The sequence below is a fragment of the Mustelus asterias genome, chromosome 5 (assembly GCF_964213995.1).
Source record: "Mustelus asterias chromosome 5, sMusAst1.hap1.1, whole genome shotgun sequence".
Classification (NCBI taxonomy): domain Eukaryota; kingdom Metazoa; phylum Chordata; class Chondrichthyes; order Carcharhiniformes; family Triakidae; genus Mustelus; species Mustelus asterias.
In genome coordinates, this window is record NC_135805.1 from 41,358,904 (window position 1) to 41,379,377 (window position 20,474).

Here is a 20,474-nt window from a genome sequence, read left to right on the forward strand (position 1 = left end):
TTATATTAATGATTTGGATGAGAATATAGAAGGCATGGTTAGTAAGTTTGCAGATGACACCAAGATTGGTGGCATAGTGGACAGTGAAGAAAGTTATCTCCAATTGCAATGGGATCTTGATCAATTGGGCCAGTGAGCTGACGAATGGCAGATGGAGTTTAATTTAGACAAATGCGAGCTGATGCATTTTGGTAGATTGAACTTACTCAGTTAATGGTAGGGCGTTGGGGAGAGTTACAGAACAAAGAGATCTAGGGGTACATGTTCATAGCTCCTTGAAAGTGGAGTCACAGGTGGACAGAGTGGTGAAGAAGGCATTCGGCATGCTTGGTTTCATTGGTCAGAACATTGAATACAGGAGTTGGGACGTCTTGTTGAAGTTGTACAAGACATTGGTAAGGCCACACTTGGAGTACTGTGTGCAGTTCTGGTCACCCTGTTATAGAAAGGATATTATTAAACTAGAAAGAGTGCAGAAAAGATTTACTAGGATGCTACTGGGACTTGATGGATTGAGTTATAAGGAGAGGCTGAATAGACTGGCACTTTTCTCTCTGGAACATAGGAAGCTGAGGGGTGACCTTGTAGAGGTCTATAAAATAATGAGGGGCATAGGCAAGGTAGATAGTCAATATATTTTCCTAAAGGTAGGGGATTATAAAACTAGAGGACATAGGTTTAAGGTGACAGGGAAGAGATACAAAAGTGTCCAAAGGGGCAATTTTTTCACACAGAGGGTGGTGAGTGTCTGGAACAAGCTGCCAGAGATAGTAGTAGAGGCGGATACAATTTGATCTTATAAAAAGCATTTAGATAGTTACATGGGTACGATGGGTATAGAGGGATATGGGCCAAATGCAGGCAATTGGGATTAGCTTAGGGGTTTAAAAAAAGTGACATGGACAAGTTGGGCCGAAGGGCCTATTTCCATGCTGTAAACCTCTATGACTTTATGACAGAGACAGTAAGGGGCAAAGAAACGTTTGTGTATAGACCCTCAAACTGTAGTGGTGATGTTGGGAATGGTATTAAACAGGAAATTAGAGACACATGTGAGAAAGGAACATTTGTAAATGTGGGTAATTTTAATCTGCATATAGATTTGGCAAATGAAACCAGCAACAATGCAATAGAGGGGAAATTCCTGGAGTGTATACGAGATGGTTTTCTGGACCAATACGTTGAGGAAGAAACTAAAAAACAGGCCATCCTAGACTGGGTATTGTGTAATGAGAGAGGGATCATTGGTAATCTGTGCGAAGCCTCTTGGGGGTGAGTGACCATAATGTGATAGAATTTTTCATGAAGATGGTGAGTGACATTGTAGATTCTGAGACTAGGTTCCTGAATCTGAATAAAGGAAAGTACAATGGTATGAGGCGTGAGTTGGCAGTGTGGATTGGGGAATTTTCCTTAAAAGGGATAACGGTGGATAGGCAATGGCAAACATTCAAAGAGCACAAGGGTGAGCTGCATTCTGTCTTGTGCAAAAATATAAAGGGAAAGGTGGCCAAGTCATGGCTTACAAAGGTGATTAGCGATGTTAATAGATCCAAGGAAGAGGCTTATAAACTGGCCAGATAAAACAGCAGACCCGAGGATTGGGAGCAGTTTAGAATTCAGCAAAGGAGGACCAAGGGACTGATTAAGAAGGGGAGAACAGAGCATGAGAGTAAGCTTGCAGGGAATATAAAAAACTGACTGTAAAAGGCATGTGAAGAGAACAGTCAGAAACAGGGAGATTTATAATGGGGAACAAATAAAGGTTCTGTCTGCACAAAGGAGGACACAAATAACAGCAGGAATATTGGGGAACACAGGGCTTACTTAGAGGGAAATCAGTATTAGTAAGGAAATAGACATAACGCCCCCCCCCCAACCCCTGCATATGTGGGGAACAACCCCCACTTGCTTTGGGGCTCCCCAGAGGGTCCACCCTGGCACTACCAACCTGGCACTACCCTGGCACAGATTAGCATGGTCAGGTTGGCTTTGGCAAGGATAGTGAGAACCTGCGCAAGGGGGCAGTGCCAGGTCACTGCCTGGGCATGTTCCTCTCCCCAGCAGCTATTCATACCTTGATACCCACAATGGATTCCCCTTAACTGATTCCTGAGTGAGTCTGAGTGAGTGTGTGAGTCTGAGTGAATCTGTATGAGTGAATGAGTGGGTCTGAGTGAGTGAATGAGTCTGAGTGAATGAGTCTGAGTGAGTCTGTATGAGTGAATGAGTCTGAGTGAGTCTGTATGAGTGAATGAGTGGGTCTGAGTGAGTGAATGAGTCTGAGTGAATGAGTTTGAGTGAGTGAGTCTGAGTGAATGAATGAGTGAGTCTGAATGAGTGAATGAGTCAGAGTGACTGAGTCTGTGTGAATGAGTGAGTCTGAGTGAGTGAGTGAATGAGTCTGAGTGAGTCTGTATGAGTGAATGAGTGGGTCTGTATGAGTGAATGAGTCTGAGTGAGTCTGTATGAGTGAATGAGTGAGTCTGAATGAGTGACTGCATGAGTCTGAGTGACTGAGTCTGAGTGAGTGAGTCTGAGTGAGTGAATGAGTGAGTCTGAGTGAGAGAGTCTGTGTGAATGAGTGAGTCTGAGTGAGAGAGTCTGTGTGAATGAGTGAGTCTGAGTGAGTGAGTGAATGAGTCTGAGTAAGTAAGTAAGTCTGAATGAGTGAGTCTGAGTCAGACTCCCTGGCTGGGATTTTACCAGCTCACCCTGCCCAGCGATGGGCGGAGCAAGCCGATAAAATCATGCGAGAGCCGAGAAATCAGAATCACGCCCGATTTCTTGGCTCTCGCGATCTTACGAGAGCCGGATTTCCGGCGAGGTCAGCCTCTCGCCCATTTCCAGCGAGAAGCTGAATAAATTATTCAAATTTATTCTAATGTTAATTTCCGTGTGTCTAGCGAGCCCAGCACTGAATCATCCAGGCTTTCTTGCCTTTATGGCTTGGCCGGGAAAGGTTCTCTGCGGCAAGGAAAGCACCTGCTTCCCATGAATGGGGAACAGTCGTGTTAAACTCGCTGCTTGAACCGGCGGCCATTGGGGCCCCCCCAGGGAGGCCGAGGGCTAGCTCCTGTAGCAGGGGCCTGACAGTTCCCTCCCTGTCGGTCAGGTGCCTGCTGTTGAAATTGCGCATGTGCAGAATCAGAGGTCTGCACATGCGCAATAGCTCCCTCTACAGGCTGACTGGCGAATTAAGCCCAGCCCACAGCCTGCAGCAGCTAGAAATGGTCTGGTCCATATTTTCAATGTCTAACTCCATAAACTTGAGTGTGAAAACTCACCCAATAAATAGATCAGGAACTCGCCCATTGTCACGCTAGCTGGACACTTAGAATCATTCTCGTAAAATACTGCCCACTCAGACTCACTCACACAGACTCACTCACTCAGACTCACCCACACAGACTCCCTCACTCACTCACTCAGACTCATTCACACAGACTCACTTATAGAATCACTCACACAGATTCACTCATTCACTCACATACAGCCTCACCCATTCCCCTCCTGGGCCTGGGAGGTTTGGACATGTTGCCGACGAAGAGATGTTTGGGATGCTGTGAAGGGACATGCTTATTCACTGTGTCACTGTTAGAGACACCAGCTGCCCTAAGCAGACAGGGGGCTGGGAGGGCACTGTTGCTGCAACTCTGCTGTTCCTCATGTCCAGCCCAGCCCGTTCCTCCATCTTGACCACTGTGCTCTTTCGGGGGCGATACCTGTGCAGGAGGATGAGAGAGAATGGCGAGAGATGGACAAAGCCCGTGTTGTGGAAACTGCATAGCAACTACTCAGCTTCACACTGACTCCCCCGGTCAGAGACCGTTTCTCCCTCACTGGAGAGCTATAGCAGAAAACGGGGGGAGAGAAACAGCCCATGATCGAAGGAGCAGCTCTTGGCAGAATCTTTCACTGAGCTGAGCTGTGGTTTGAACACTGGTTCCCTGGGCCAGAGACACAGGTTTGAAGGGCCATGGGTTGGACAAGCCTGCTTTTGAATTTCTTCCCTATATCTGCCAGACTCTTGTGCTTTCTTTGCTCCTTTAACATGCTCCTTAAGCCTACCACTTTGACAAATCTTTTGGTAATCCAGTAATGATATCTTCAGTGGTTTGGCGTCAATCCTGTCATGTGAAGCACATTGGGGTTGTTTCATTGAGTTAAAGGTGCTATATAAATGAAAGCTGTTGTCGCACATACATCTTTATTCTATGTTTCCAGCCAAGAAAATGAAAGCATTGCGAACACCTCTGAGTTGGAGCTCGACCTGACTCACAATTGTTTGACTCACAATTAGAATTGATTTTCACTACACCACTGAGAGGGAAAGCACGGTATGCCCCAATTAACAATCAAACCATTGACGCAGAGTTAATCATCGAACTGCCGTGCAGAAGAAGTGTGGACTGTGAAACTCGAGTGGGAAGGAAAACTCATCTCATTTGCATTTCACCCAGACTCGCCAGCTGCAAGTGGAGAAACTCTTCCCGTGTTAAACAATCTTTGAAATGTTCAGCTTCAGGCTCGACTTCTGTTTTCTTTCCTCCCTTTTTTCCTTTTTTTAACAACTCGCCTCCCCCCCCCCACTTTTTTTTCTCTGGGTGCGAAATGAACCCCACCTGATTCCTCACAACAGCTCGCAAATGAAGTGCTAACTGGTGTGGTTTTATTGAAGGGAAGCAGAGTGGAACAGCATACCTTTTTGTCAGGATGTAAAAGGCTTTCGGTCATGTGGCGATCCTTGGGGTGAATTCTTTATTATGAGTTATAACCTGCTTACTGATGAGCTGTTAATAAAACAAAAAGTAACCCCGCTGTGGCAGTAGTTTTCTCTCCACAAAATGCGCAGGCATTTTTTTTTCGCAGGGTGGTATGGGGGGAGGTGGGGGTGTTGAAGTGTGTGTGTGTGTGTGTGTGTGTGTGTGAGAAAGTTTATTGTTAATGCTTTGAGTGTGAATAAATCTGCTTTTAATTTATACGTAGTATTTCTGGTTCATTCTGAAACTCAAACACAATCAGCACACTTCAAAGCCCCGCCGCGGTGTAATAATAACACACAGGCTGAAGGTTTATTTTCTCTCTCTCAGAACATGTTCTGAGGGAAGAAAGACAAACACACTAGACTGACGACACAACACACAAAAGGCAGAAACCCAGCAGACAGAATGGCCAAGGTGGCCAGACAGCACTCACCTGCTGGTGATGGGACACAAACCCCTGCACCCCTTCCCAATAAAATGCTCGGTGATTAGCCACCAAGTGTAGGAAAAGCAAACCTGTAGGCCTCAAACTCCCAACTCATTTTAGCTTCCAGCTGGAGTTGAATACGTTCGGCAACCTGGGATAAGGGAATTGTTTAGGGGGAGGAAGAAAACAAGAAACAGATGGAGTCTCCTGTCGCTCCACAGTTTTATTTAGAGCTGCAATTTTTTTTTTGTACATTGGCATCTGTTCACACAGGGGTGTCTATACATTTTCTCATTATTACAGTCAGACACTGGCAATCGCACCTCTTATTTGCAAAAGAAAATTACTCAATTAACGGGGTTATGTGTTTAAATGAGGGTCTGTGGGTTGTACAATTAGACTCAAAAATCTAATATTTCTGCAAGGCGTGGTGTTAAAGAGGCACTGTCATTATCAAAATCAAAGCATTGGTTTAAATGCTTTTCTGTAGCAATAAAAAGGAGGGAAACTGGACTGGAAACCTGAAATGAAATATATGGAAACCCACTACATCCAAAAAGGAAAAAGATGACCCAGTGTTTCCGGTTTCGACACACTGAGGCCTACTTTTGATGTTTAAGGGGGCATGAAGATTGGGAATAAATAGTCCACCCATTTACCCTTGAAGGCCTCCCATTCAGAATTTCAGCTTGACCTTTATTGAGGCAGTTAGTACTCCTGCTGGAAACAGGTGGGGGCCTCGTAAATAGATGTAAATAGGGGTCAACTGACATTGTCAGGACCTCCAACCCCATTTTAGTGTCAATTAGTGCAGTCACAACAACTTCCTCCACCCACCCGCAAATGATGAATATGTCAGCGCAGGAGGGGCATGAAAGTGTTACTGAATCTGTGCTTCTCTGGGGGTCGCTGTCGCAAAACTCTATCATCTCATACTGCAAGTATGCAGCATTCTGCCACGGCTGGCATTGTGCTGCCTATTTTAGTCAAGGCGGTTGCAGTCCTGAATTCTTTGCCTCAGTCTCCTTCCAGATTGCAGCAGGGTAATTCAGGAATTATAGTCAAGTAACATTTGCACCAAGAAAGTGTCAACCATCTCCAACAAGAGAGAATCTGACTCTCTTCCCTTGACACACAACAGCAGTGCCATCACTGAATTCCCCACCATCAACATCTCGGAGAGTTACCATTGACTAGAAACCAAACTGGTCCAACCATATAAATACTGTGGCTACCAAAACAGGCCAGAGGCTGGGAATTCTGCGCTGCACCAGTTGAAATTAAGTACATACAGATGAATTGCATTGACTAGATGGCTACTTCAACACATATAAAGAGACACTTATTGACACAGGAGTATAATGGAGTCAGTAGAGATGTACATGTAGTGTTTCAATCTATGAATGGATCTATTCCAAGTAATGACTGGCTCTGATGTCTTCCTTCACTATTTGGTTAACAGGAGTATAACTGTGGGCAAATCACCACCTGACTCCCTAAACTTATCCACCGTCCACAGGGCGCAAGTCAGGAGTGTGATGGAATCGTCTCACTTGACTTGATGAGTGCAGCTCCAAAAACTCAAGAAGTTCAATGGCATCCAGGACAAAGCAGCCAGCTTGATCAGGATCCTTTCATTACCTTTAATGTTCACTTCCTTCAGCACACAATGGTGCCAGTATGTACCATTTATAAGATGCTCTACAGCAACTTGATAAGGCTTCATCAACAGCACTTTCCAAATCTGTGATCTCTATCTCCTGGAGGAACAAGGGAAGCAGGTACATACAACGTTTGCATATTTCTTAACTTGGAACTGTATTGCCATTCCTTCTCTGTCACAGGATCAAAATCCTAGAACTCTGGCCCTATAGCACTGTTGGAATGCTCCACAAGAACTGCAAAGGATGACTGGATTTGATTTGATTTGATTTATCATTGTCACATGTATTAGTATACAGCGAAAAGTATTATTTCTTGCGCACTATACAGGCAAAGCATACCATACATAGAGAAGGAAAGGAGATGGTACAGAATGTAATGTTACAGTCATAGCTAGGGTATAGAGAAAGATCAACTTAATATATAGTGGGTCCATTCGAAAGTCTGATGGCAGCAGGGAAGAAGCTGTTCTTGAGTTGATTGGTACGTGACCACAGGCTTTTAAAATCTTTTTCCCACTGGAAGAAGGTAGAAGAGAGTGTGTCTGGGGTGCATGGGGACCTTGATTATGCTGGCTGCTTTTCTGAGGCAGCGGGAAGTGTAGGCAGAGTCAATGGATGGGAGGCTGGTTTGAGTGATGGACTGGGCTTCGGTCACAACCCTTTGTAGTTTCTTGCGGTCTTGGATAGAGCAGGAGCCATACCAAGCTGTCATACAACCAGAAATGATGCTTTCTATGGTGCATCTGTAAAAGTTGGTGAAAGTCGTAGCAGACATGTCAAATTTCCTTAGCCTCCTGAAAAAGTAGAAGCGTTGGTGGACTTTCTTAACTATAGCATCGGCAAGGGGGGACCAGGACAGGTTGCTGGTGATCTTGATGCCTCGAAACGTGAAGCTCTCGACCATTTCCAATTCATCCCCATTGATGTAGACAGGGGCATGTCCTCCACTACACTTCCTGAAGTCGATGACGATCTCTTTCGTTTTACTGATATTGAGGGAGAGACTATTGTCATCGTACCATTTCACCAGGTACTCTTTCTCCTTTACAAGAAGGCAATTCTCTGCCACTTCCTCAAAGGCAATTAGGGATGAACAATAAATGCTGGCTTTGCTTGTGATACCCACTTCTCATGAACAAATAAAAGAAGCATTGTTAAATAATGCTGAGATGTCAGTAGATGACAGTAACACAGTATTCATTGCTGCTCTGAGGGTTCTTTTCATGTCAAAAGTTGATTAACAGAGTTGAGTAAAAAAGTATGAGATAAAATTGCCTTTTATTTCTGAAGGCCTTGCTATAATATTGTTAAAACTAAATGATGAAATCTGGTGACACTGTTCAGCTGTTTTGTCAAATTGAAAAAGAATATGTAACTCTAAATCAAATCTAACACAGATAAGTTTAATGGATGGGAAATGTTTGCAGTATTCCCAGAACAATGACAAAGTGAGTTGGACACAAACATTTTTTTTGTCAGACCACAAGATCGCATCTGACACTGGGGATGGTTGACAGTGGAGCAGACTGAGGGAGAGGTCAACCAGGAACATATAGATCACAGAACGCATGGAACCTATAGCAAGTGCTGACAACAACAGAGAAATCTAGCTGAGCAAAGGAAAGAAGCAATACGTGAGGATCCATAGATTTAGCAGGGTGGAATTGTGACTGTGCTGTGTCATGTTGTAGTACAACATCTTGCAGGCATAACCATTTGCTACTTATAGTGCTACGAGAGACAAAAGTTGTTGTTATCAACTTTGACACAGAGAATAGCAGTTAAGAGGCTCATCAATGTGTGAATAGTGTACATTAGGTGTCTATGAATTACAGCTAGCATCCTCGCTGCTACTTTTACTTGTATTCCAACAGATTGCCCCTGATCTTCCTGTCAAAATAATAGAAATGTTAATGGCATTCAAGGTTATGTGAAAAGGATGCATCAGCTTCAGGGATAGGGGTAGCTGTGAAGTTAGCTGTGAAGTATCCAAGGTTGCTATCCAATTTATGCCATTCCATTATCAGCTTCACAAAAATGGCTCCTTGGTTCTCCATTGACGTGCATTAAAAAGCATGAGTTTGCCATTTTGCAGGATAAGTAAAATTTAAACTCATTACAGAAATTTAAGTTTAGTGCATTCAAACAAATTATAACAACATGGTAATTTTAATTATGACCAATTAACCTCTTTGATACCGATTTTACTATCAAGGTGCGAAAACTTGGTAAAGTAGGGCGTGAGGCAAGTAACGCGATCCGCGCCCGCCTCCGCAATGGTTCCCCCTTTACCAAGCCCCGAAAATGGCTGCAATTGGGACTGTGCCCAAAACATGTATTTAAATTGACTTAATGGGCTGCACGCCCAATCTTACCAGCACTTCCCCCTTTACCACCGCGTTCGCCCATCCAGAATCGGCACAAAACAGACATGCTCCACAAAAGTCTGATTCCGGCGCTCCAGTTAGTGAGGAGGTAAGTGCTGAGCATCCAACAACTCTCTGCTTGAGATCAGTGGAGGGGAAAGGGGGGTTTGCTGCTACTCTGCCTGTGATCAGTGGGGGGGGGGGGGGGGAGGGGGGAGGGGGGAGGGGCCCGCAGTAGGTCTGGGTGGCAGAGGGGGTGGGGGGGATAATGGGGTCAGTAATGTTGTGGGGGTGGGGCAATGTCTGTGGGGGTCAGGGGGAGGCATTATCTGGCCCGGGAGCGATGTGGCAAGGAAGCCGCATTCTATCTTCTTTTTTCTGCGCACGCGCAGTTGGAGGCGCTGATCGGAGCTGCAGGGTTTTGGGCATGTTAAACTCCGCCCACAGACTTCTGCAGCGCGATTCAAAATTGCTGATATTTTCTCAGGCAGCGTGCGTATGGGACGCCTGAGAATGGGTCTAAAAGTCAGATCTGAAACACTCCCAGTTTCAAGTCCGCCGAGAACTTGAATCAAAATGGAAAAATAGGGTCCTGAGAATCATCAGTTGCAAGTACAGTTTCAATCCTTTCAATTTAGAGAGGATGTTTTTTGAAGTTAGGTTTTCTTTTCCTCTCCGTTTCTTAATCTTAATCCAATCTTACTTTTCCTCTTTTTATTTCTCTTTCTGTGCCTGGTTTGACATTGAATTTGCTCACCCTAATTCACACTTCCTTCTCATTCCCTGTTCCATTTTGCACTCCTTCAGATTGCTTAAGGAGGTATGCAAACACACACACACATGTATATATATATATTCTGTTCACTTTGTTCTAAGATGTTTCTCTCGCTGTGACATGATCAACTCTCACTTTCGGCAACTTGTCATGCAAGAAAAATGTAGGATCAAAATGTGCAAGGGCTAGCCTAACCAATCAATGACAGACACCCTGTCATGGCAAAGTTTGAACCCAAAGGTTGCTCAAGAATTTGTTTTTAGAATTTAGACCCAAAGCCTCTAAAACAGCATTCGGAACAATCATAAGGGTGCTCTCATTGGGTCAGTTGGCTGCTTTACTGGGATGAAGATATTAGGGAACAGATCGGAAACTCTAAGATATATTATGAAGTTAGTCTAGACCCTAACTTTACTTGAATTTGGCATTAGTGCGAGCATAAGGTGTTTCACTCCAAGTTTGATTCGAATGACCCACTCGGTAGTTATCATTAAAACAAACTTTATTTAAGAATACAGTTGGAAAATAGCAAAAAGAATTAGCATAGCTTTTACCAAATAAAATACTTAAAACATGACAAAGTATAATTCTAAACAGCTATCTATTTCTATAGTTCCAATTTAAGCAATATACAATTACATAATTCATGAGGTGTTGATTTTCAAATCTTCAAACAATCACATCATAGAATCATAAAATCCCTACAGTGCAGAAAAAAGACCATTCAGTCCATCAAGTCTGCTCTGACTCTTCAATAGAGCACCTTACCCAGACCCTCTCCCCGTAACCCCACATATTTACCCCGCTAATCCCCATAACCTACAGATCTTTGAACACTAAGGAGCAATTTAGCATGGTAAATCCACCTAACCTGCACATCTTCAAACCCTGGGAGGAAACCGGAGCACCTGGAGGAAACCCATGCAGACATGGGGAGAATGTGCAAATTCCACACAGACATCCATGGCTGGAATCGAACCTAGGTCCCTGGCGCTTTGAGGCAGCAGTGCTAACCACCGTGCCACCGTGCCCACCCACTATGCATGAGAAGTATGAGGCATTGATTTCAAACAATCAGGTGCGCGTGGACTACATTGTTCCAAATGTTTGTGAGCATGCTTGCGTGAGCTGGACTAAGAGCAGCCAAAGCCCATCTCACTTTAACCCCACAATCACATCACTTCTGCATCCGGCAGGACATTCTGGTTATAACATGGAGCACTTGAATTTTCAAGATCCAAGAATTATATCAATGTCTGTTTTAACTACTTGGCTGCCAGCTTCAAAAGAAATACTTTTATTGGCAAGACCTACACTACCCTCTTCACTTGTTGCTTATGCCACTAAATCTGTAATTGAGACTGCTTTGATAACAGAGGCTAATTTCTTTTGTGACATACACCAGTGAAAATGGTTTTATTATGAGTAGGAGACCTATTATATATTGATACATATTAAAATTATTCCACCTTATTAATATTGCATCTTACGTCAACATATGGCTTTTACTTATTCTATAGTAAAATCCACCACACTTTGAAATTTAAAAACAGAAAATGCTTGAAGCTCATAGTAACTCAGCCAAAACCTGTAAAAAGACAAAACAAGTTTTGAGACACATTAAATGATTTTATCTTATTAGTATTGTAGCATTATGTTACAATCTAAAAATATCATAACCTTGTAACCTTCTCTTTTCCTTTACAGAGGCTCAAGGTGGTTAATGTGGGACTGAGTACTGTACCGCTCACCCTGTAATATAAAGGAACACCTAATCCACACTATTGGAGTCAGTCTATTGTTGGACGAAGTTGTGCGTACTAGCAAGGTTGGGAACAGCTCTGAGCTTGAACCCTTTACTATATATATGAACATCGCTCCTGTAATTAAAGACTTCCAGTTAACTGACTTCAGATTACAAAGACCTTATTAAGACCTACAAAACTGTACCCAACACCCTGCAACAGTGCACAAAGCAATGTAAAAGCTGGGATGCACCTTGCCTGGGACCTTTGCAGCTGATCTCAGCTTGTGGAAATCTTCTTATCACTGAGGGTTCAATTGCAAATTGCAGGGCTGAGTGCCAGTCTGTGCTGGCCCTGATACTTGGGACTATCAGCAGAGTACTCATTTATAAGGAGGTGGCATGTCAATAGTTTCCTTCTTAAAATTAATTTTTGTTTGGGACACAGTTCACATTCCCACCCTAGATCTCCTATTTCTGCTCTTTGGCAACCTGGTCTGTTTCAGACCAAGCAACAAAAATTTATATAGCATCTTTAAGAGAGTAGGTTGTCCCAAGACACTACATCGGAGCATGAACAAACGCAATCTGTGGTTACAATTGCCAGTGGAACAGCAGATCCCACAGAGAGCTGGGTACACAGGAACATACCAATGCCTAGTTCTGTCTCTTCTTATGTTACTGACTTTGGATGGGGAGACTGCAGGGATCCATCCCTTGCAAGGCTCGTGAAAATTCCCATGCAAGGCAACGACTGGGCACATCCCAGTCCGAGCTTAATTTCTCATGCAATCCCATTTGTTACTAAATGGCCCTGGATTTTCAGCTTTATCACTCACCTACTGCTTTCCTTACATTGCCTGTCCACTTTGCCCTCCTCCCATCTCTTTCAGCTCATAGTCACAGATGGAGATTATAATATATCCTTGGTTTCTTACTCCTCAAGTTAACCAGGATTTCACTGCTCGCCATTGCTTCAACTAGAAATCGTTTTGTTGGTGATATTATTGTATGAGCACTTCACGCATTTGTAACAAACCCTTTACTCAAACACTTTTAACAGGGGCATTGATAATGATTAAAATAAATGGGATGACAGCACAACTAAATTGGTGCAGAGTGGAAATTTATGTGACCTTGTTAAGTGTTCATATAATAATGGCAGCAAAGTGGTTCCAGGTTTATTTCATGTAATAGCGAGTTACAACAGGATCGTAGCTTGTGATAGAAAGAGGTTACTGCCGAGTAATCCTTGCTGGCGCAATATTCTGAGGTGAACTGCAAATTACGAAAGCCTTTGGAATTAATGAAGCCCATTCATTGCCATCCCCTTTTTATGGTAGGAATAACCTGTGCATAATAACAACTCACATGGGTTTACAAGGTTCATCCATGGTTAAATGCACTAAAGAACCATTTAAGCTTTTGCACTAACACAGAGGAGATCAGGGCGATTGTTTACACAACCCGATTACTGTACAATGCAAGCCTTCAGGCCATGGAAGAGCACATCTAAGGACCAAGATCCTAAAAGTACTTATCCAGAATCCCTGACTGCAACAGGACAAATATTTGGCTGATGCTTTACCAGCAGCTCAGGGAATTTAGCTACTAACCTGAATAAACTACAGGCAGATGAAAGCCTTTCACACAGAGCTTGGCTGTTGCCATGCTTGGCTGGAGTGTGTGATATCTGGCAAGGGGACAGTACTAAAAGGGTTGCAAATTCTGAAAGTAAGTTGGAGAGGTATAGAAAACTGAAGAACAGTGAAGTTACATTCAACTTATATAGACTCTTGCGTGTTTCTAATCTCCATATTTCCAAATGGTATCGAGGCACCGAAGAAGGTGAAAAAAAGATTTAAAAGGATGATGCCACAAGTGTGAGGTTATACAGGCAGTCCTTGACTTGACAACATTCGAGTTGTGATGAGTGGCATTTAAGACGTTTATAAATTAACGTTATAATGTCGGTTTCAACTTTACAACACCACTCCAGCAAATAAGTTCAAAGCTTTATACATGCTCATCAACATCTGGCGCTACCTGTCTTCTATATTTTTATTACATATTGGGTCACTGACTCTGAACAGGCCCAGGGAAGTGGAGAAACCTCCCTCTGATTTGCTGGTAAATATATGGTCTTTCCTGCATGAAGGCTTTCCCATTGATTACAATACAGTGGGATTTTGATGCCTGTGTTCTGATGCCTTTTCCTCTGGAACCAGGTCTCCAATCCAGGTCAGAGATGGCGGGAAAGTTCTGAAACCCCGCTCCAACCACCCAGCCGCTGGCTCAGTCAGGCAGTTCTGTCGCTGGTACTGAACTTGGCAATGACAAGTGATGAACATGAGTAACCAACATGAAAGCTGCTTTGCAGCCAATCATCCCAGAATGCTGCACCTGACTGGCTCCGTGCAACCCTTTGGTCCTAGCTGGGATCAAACGGTGTCTCACATTGCCAGATCCAAGTCGGCCAGGCCTCAGATAGCTGTTCAGGAGGGGTCTGAATTCATTGGGTCGGAGCAGTAAAACATGCAAGGGAGGAGTTCGCCCTTCGTGGGGAATGATGTTCTCCAGGGCCGGGGACATGGATTCCTGTTCATAAAAACCTTTGGACACTAAGCTATAAAAGACCCGTTACAAATCCCAAAAACCAGGTAAAATGTCTGAAATCATTAGCTGATGTATCAAAAATAATTTCCCTAAATTAATTTGGGAAAGAGAAATGGGTAACTTGTAAATATGGTATTGGGTCTTGGTTCATGAACCAATCCCACATGTTCAACATTGTTATTTCTGATTTACTTTTCAATGTGGTTTTCAAGAACCAATTGTGTCGTTAAGTAAAGACTTGTCTGTACCTTTCAGGAAAGACTCCGCTGGGACTTTTCTCCTGAGGAGGCTGAAGGGCGGCACGGTGGCACAGTGGTTAGCACTGCTGCCTCACAGTGCCAGGGATTCAGGTTAAATCCCCAGCTTGGGTCACTGTCTGTGTGGACGTTGCATGTTCTCCCTGTGTCTGCGTGGGTTTCCTTCGGGTGCCCCAGTTTCCTCCCACAGTCCAAAGATGAGCAGGTTAGGTGTTGACCATGCTAAATTCACCCTCAGTGTACCTGAACAGGCGCCAGAGTGTGGCGACTAGGGGATTTTCACAGTAACTTCATTGCAGTGTTAATGTAAGCCTACTTGTGACTAATAAATAAACTTTAAACTTTTGATGGGTGATCAGCCCTTAAAAATTATAAAAGCATTTGATGGAGTGGATGTAGAAATGTTTCCCTTGTGGGGAGTCCAAAACTAGGACAACATAGTCACTCATAAATCCAATAAAAAAGTTAAGAGAAACTCAGGGGGAGAGTTCACTGGCCCCGTTCACCACTGGCGGAAATCCTGCTGTCCCGCTGAATAGGACATCAACTAAAAATCGGGATTCCCGCCGGGCGAGAAGGCAATCAGTCCCGATCCGTCCCGTTGGCCCCTATCTGATTCCCATCCAGAGCAGGCGGCAACCCAATTATTACTCAAAACCTCTCTTTAAAATCTCATTAGTGGGTTTGAAGCCCGATTCAATGCCATCCCGCCATTCATCCACCTTCCCAGCAGGGACTGCACTGGGCGGGCTTTGGTGCTGGTAATAACCGGCGTTGAACTGGCGTGCTGGACCCCACGGGAATCAAGAAGCTGGGTCCAGTGGCCATTTGCCCCTCTGCCACTGCCAGGCGGCAGTGCGAGTGTCTCCCAAGGGTGCTGGGTGTTGGGTGGGCTCAGGCTTGGGAAAGGGATTGGGTTTGATACTGTCCCCTGGCATGGGGGCGGTCTCATGGCTGGACTGCCCCTTTTAGCCCAGGCAGACCTGAAGATAACTCCTGGCATGGTGATTTCAGACAGCCACGTGATCAACATCTGCATTCTTGCCCGTCAGCTGTGGAAACTTTGAAGTGGCCAGGTCACTTTAATTTCCATGCCCCCTAGTCACCTAGCAGACTTTAAAATCCATTCTGCTTCAAGGATTTCCCTTTCTCTCTGCCAGAAGCTGCAGGTGTGAGCAGACCCCTTTGAAGTCCTCTAACAGAGAGGAGGTGTCCATTGAAAACCTTTGATTTCTTTTAATTTCATAAAGCAGTGCTTTGAAATAGGCTTTGATTGAGAGCTTCATGTTTTGCTACTCAGCCTCCAGTCAGCTGTGTTTATTAACTTTTCCCTTCATGCTTGAATGCATCTCAACCACCCCCGTGTTACTTACCATAATGTTCACCAAGATTCTAAGCCTGATTGACAGCTGTGGTTTCTTCAAAGGGAATAAGTGGTCTGCAAATGAAACCAATGGTTTTCAATGGAATAGAGAGGATTTCATAGCATTTGAACTTTCTTGGAAGGCTCAGAAACTTCAAATAAAAACTGTGTGAATAAACTGGGGCTTAGTGAACAGCTATGGAGAAGGGAAATCACCCCCCCCCCCCCAATCCTGTGAAATTGAGATCTCCTCTCTGCTTGGGTGGATGGGTGATCCATTATTTGACTGGTGGGGGAGGATTCGCCTCTTTGCTGAGAAGTTGGTGGTACTCCCCTGGTAAGCAGGGCAGGGAGGGCACCTTTTCTGTTTTGGGGGGAGGGGGTCCTGTCTATGAACATGGAGTTTGGGGCACCCTTTTTAAAGGGCAGCCCAGTCTCTGAACAGCTGGGTTGGCTGGCATGAATCACGGGATGCATGAATTTGCATCCATCAGGTGGGTGAATCCCACCTGACAAGATGGTCCCAGTGCTAATGTGAAACACTCCCATTTTCACACCAGCAGGAGCCTTTAGAGGGAAAATGGGAGAATTTTGCTCTTAGTTTCTTAATCAGAGATTGGTGAGAATGTGCCACAGAGCAGCTGAGGGAAATAGCATAAATGCATTTAAAGAGTAGCTGGCTAAGTACACATGGGAGAAAAGAATAGAAGGATATGCTGATAAGGTGAGATGCAGTAGGTGGGAGGAGATGGGACGAGTGTAAACACTGGCCTAGTGTTGAATGGCCTATTTCTCTGCTGTAAAATTGTATTCCACCAGTTTTTCTCAGTAACTGAAATCACTAATGTCCAAAAATCACAATTCACTGGATGATTTCACTAGTTGACTTAACTCTTGGGCAAAGCTGCAGAAGGTGTATTTACACATATTGGAATTGTAAACTCACTGGGCCGAGTTGTCGTCTCTAAGTGAAGATGGAAATTGAGGTGCACAATTGTACACTTAGGCCCAGGTTTAGTAATGATGGACAGGCCATTTAAATCGGGAGCTGTCTGCACTGATTTCCAATTTTTGCTTCCGAGCTGTGTGGACTCCAACATGCGCAGAGCAGTCCAGGTCGGAGGAGGCCTGTTTTTGTGTGTTTGTTTTGGAAAGCCAGGATACGCCCTTGGAGAGCTGAGGTAACCTCATAGAGTTTTATTTTAGCTTGTATTTAATAACCTGGAAGTGTCAAGAACCGAACTCCCTCTGCCATCTCGTGACACAAGGGAGTGGGAGGCTGGGGCTGCTGGTCTGCCAGGGCAATTTTTGTTGTCCCCACAGACTGTTGCACGTAGGTGCATGGAAGAAATTAATGTTTTAAGTTTATTTGTAAGTGTCACAAATAGGCTTACATTAACACTGCAATGACGTTACAGTGAAAATCCCCTAGTCGCCACACTCCGGCACCTGTTTGGGTACACTGAGGGAGAATTTAGCACGGCCAATGCACTGAACCAGCACGTCTTTCAGACTGTGGGAGGAAACCGGAGCAGCCGGAGAAAACACATGCAGACACAATAGAATATTGGCCTCGATTCTCCCAAAAGCGCTGAATTGGCGGGAAAACTGTTCCAGATCCCGACTGTTTTGTCAGTTCAACTTCACACCCGAATCATCGCACTCTGCACTGCAGAGGTCCCAATTGTGACTCTCATTAAAAACCCAGGGGGTGGAGCCTATTCGCACCGGAGTCTGACAGTTCTGGAACTCTACACATGCTCAGTGGTCCTGGTCAGTCTCCCCGTTTGCTGGCCAGTGGATCGCTGACCATCCCGGGACTCCCGCAGTGCTGCCCCTCCAGCCCACCCCATGGCCCGATCATGGCCCTCACAACAATTCCCGGGCCGGCCTTGATCCCCGCCCCCTCCGCCCCAGAGCGCCGCAATGCACAGCCCACTCTCCCCAGCAGTCGCGATCCCCCCACCCCCCTCACCCCAGCAGGCCCCGCTGACCCTCCCTGGGTTCAGACCCCCCCCCCCCCCGGGACACAGGCCCCCCCTGGCAGAGCACCCCCCCCCAGCCCGCCCAATTGCTGCCCTTCCTCCAGCCCAGACTGATCGCCATGCGGAGTGGCAGCGGGACCGCCCACCCCCATCGATTGCCCCAGGGCCCTACCCACAATAGGCCCCGCCCCCTTTGCACTGCCCAATGCCTGGTGGGCCATGCCAAGGTGCCCCCTGGGCATGGGCACTTTTCCCCTTGGGCAATGCCAGCAGGCACAGGCTGGCACTGCCAGGGTGCCCATGCCCTGGGGGCACCATCCCCTGCCACCTGACTGCCTGGTGGGCCCCGACTGCCCCCTCTTCATTCCGGTGGGGTCTCCCGCTAATTCTCCGAACGTGGGGAGCTACTCTAAACCTGCCAGAATGAAGTACTCCTGGCGGGGTGGGAGATTCAATTGGGACCGGTAAGTTCCCGATAACTACATTCCAACTACATTTAAAACATATTAAAAACAGATTCAAATAACTTACCTGCCTTCCCGCTGGTTTCCAGTGTGGTTTGGCTTGCGACTGTTCGCCAGCTTAGGGAGATGCGCATTCCCGGCTCATGCGCAAATCCTGGAACAAGGTCGACAACGTGCGTCTCCCACCCCAATCCGCCAGAAAAGTTGCGGGTCGCGATGAGAGAGTCGCAGCCATTGTTACAGTTTTTTTTCCAATGATTATAAAATAATTCCCATTGCTTCTCAGCCCATGAGGGCTGTGCATAGTAGATACTGGGTAAGTGGTTATGAGGGACATATGGGAGCATGGAGATGGCATGGGGATCTTAGGTTGCATGGGCAGGGTGAGCAGTGATGTTTAGGGTACCTTTTAACCATGTTTGGAGCTAGGCTGCTATGTTAGGGAACAGAGGCAGACCTTCTAACTGGTCCTTTCCAGACTCACATTCCTCACACACTCCATTGTAACTCTCAAAATATACTGTGAACCCAGTGTGAAAAGACAGAGATCCTGGGCAAAGTCACACATGCGTCAGCCGTGCATTTTGACGATGCAAAAATGCTCAGGTTGTTTTTTTCCTGAGCCCACGCAAAAGTTCAGTTCATAGAATCAACCATATGGCCACTAAAACTAATCTTTAGCACCATGTTCACATATCAGCATTATGGGCTGAATCTTCCTGTCCTGCCCGCCACGGGAATCTTCGCGGAGGTGGGGGAGGAAGGGGACAGATCATGCAAAGGACCATTGACCTCGGGCGGGATTTTCTGACCTTAGGGCAAGCGTGGCCGGAAAATCCCACCCTATGTGTTCAGTGACACTCCTCTTTACTTAATCAGAGGCATTAATATATTTCAAATAAACAGCATAAAACCATTGTTAAAACTGCAGCCAGGGGAATGTCAGACAAACTCAATAGGCCCCCATTTGCTCCCATCACCAGCTATAGCTTTGTGCTTATGTTGCACTTTCCATCTTGATATGGGGCAGTCGGTGTTGGCAACTCATTCCGCAGTGTCTGTCATCACTTCTGCACGAAGTGTTGATGGATCCTCAAATCTATAATTTCCACTTCATCAAAATAAACGGTGTGGAAAATCAAAGATAGCATTGAAGTTTCCTGATATTATTCTTGCAAAGGTCTGGCATAAAATGATGGGCTGAATGGTCTCATTCTGTGCTATATTTCTGATTCTATGAAAGGACTGCTTGAGGATACTAATTTAATTCAACATCTTAACCAATGAATCTCTAGAGGAAGTGGGTAAACTTTACTGTTATGATTATAAATCAATGCATCTCTGTGAAGTTTGTAACATGATTATTTGGTGGCACCATCAGAGGCACTTGGGAGATTTTCCCTCTCTTTCATCCTGAACTGTAAGCAAGCAACACCTCGATGGCACGGTGGCACAGTGATTAGCGCTGCTGCCTCAAAGCGCCAGGGACGCTGGTTCGATTCCCGACTTGGGTCACTGTCTGTGTGGAGTTTGCATGTTCTCCCCGTGTCTGCGTGGGTTTCCTCCGGGTGCTCCGGTTTCCTCCCACAGACTGAAAGACGTGTTGGTTAGATGGGTTGGCCATGCTAAATTCTCCCTCAGTGTACCCGAGCAGGCGCTGGAGTTTGGGGATTTTCGCAGTAGCTTCATTGCAGTGTAAGCCTACTTGTGACACTAATAAATAAATTCTCTCATAAAGCTCCATGGACTGGTTAAGTAACCCCTGTGTGGCAACATTTTCATTCTTTTATCTTTGCTGTTAAAATGAACTGACCACTTTAGCAAACAACAGTAAAAGACAAAACTGGCGACAAAGATGGTTTCCCAGTAAAATTAGTTAGCAGAAACAATTTAGACCTGGACGTCAAGTCAAGGATCAACTTTCAGGAGACCACTCCATCATCGACGAAGTGTACTAAATCTGTTTGTTGGAAATGGGTTTTTAGCCTTTGCTAAGGATGTACATTCATTTTTAAACTGATTTAAAAAAACACTCTGGACCGTCCCT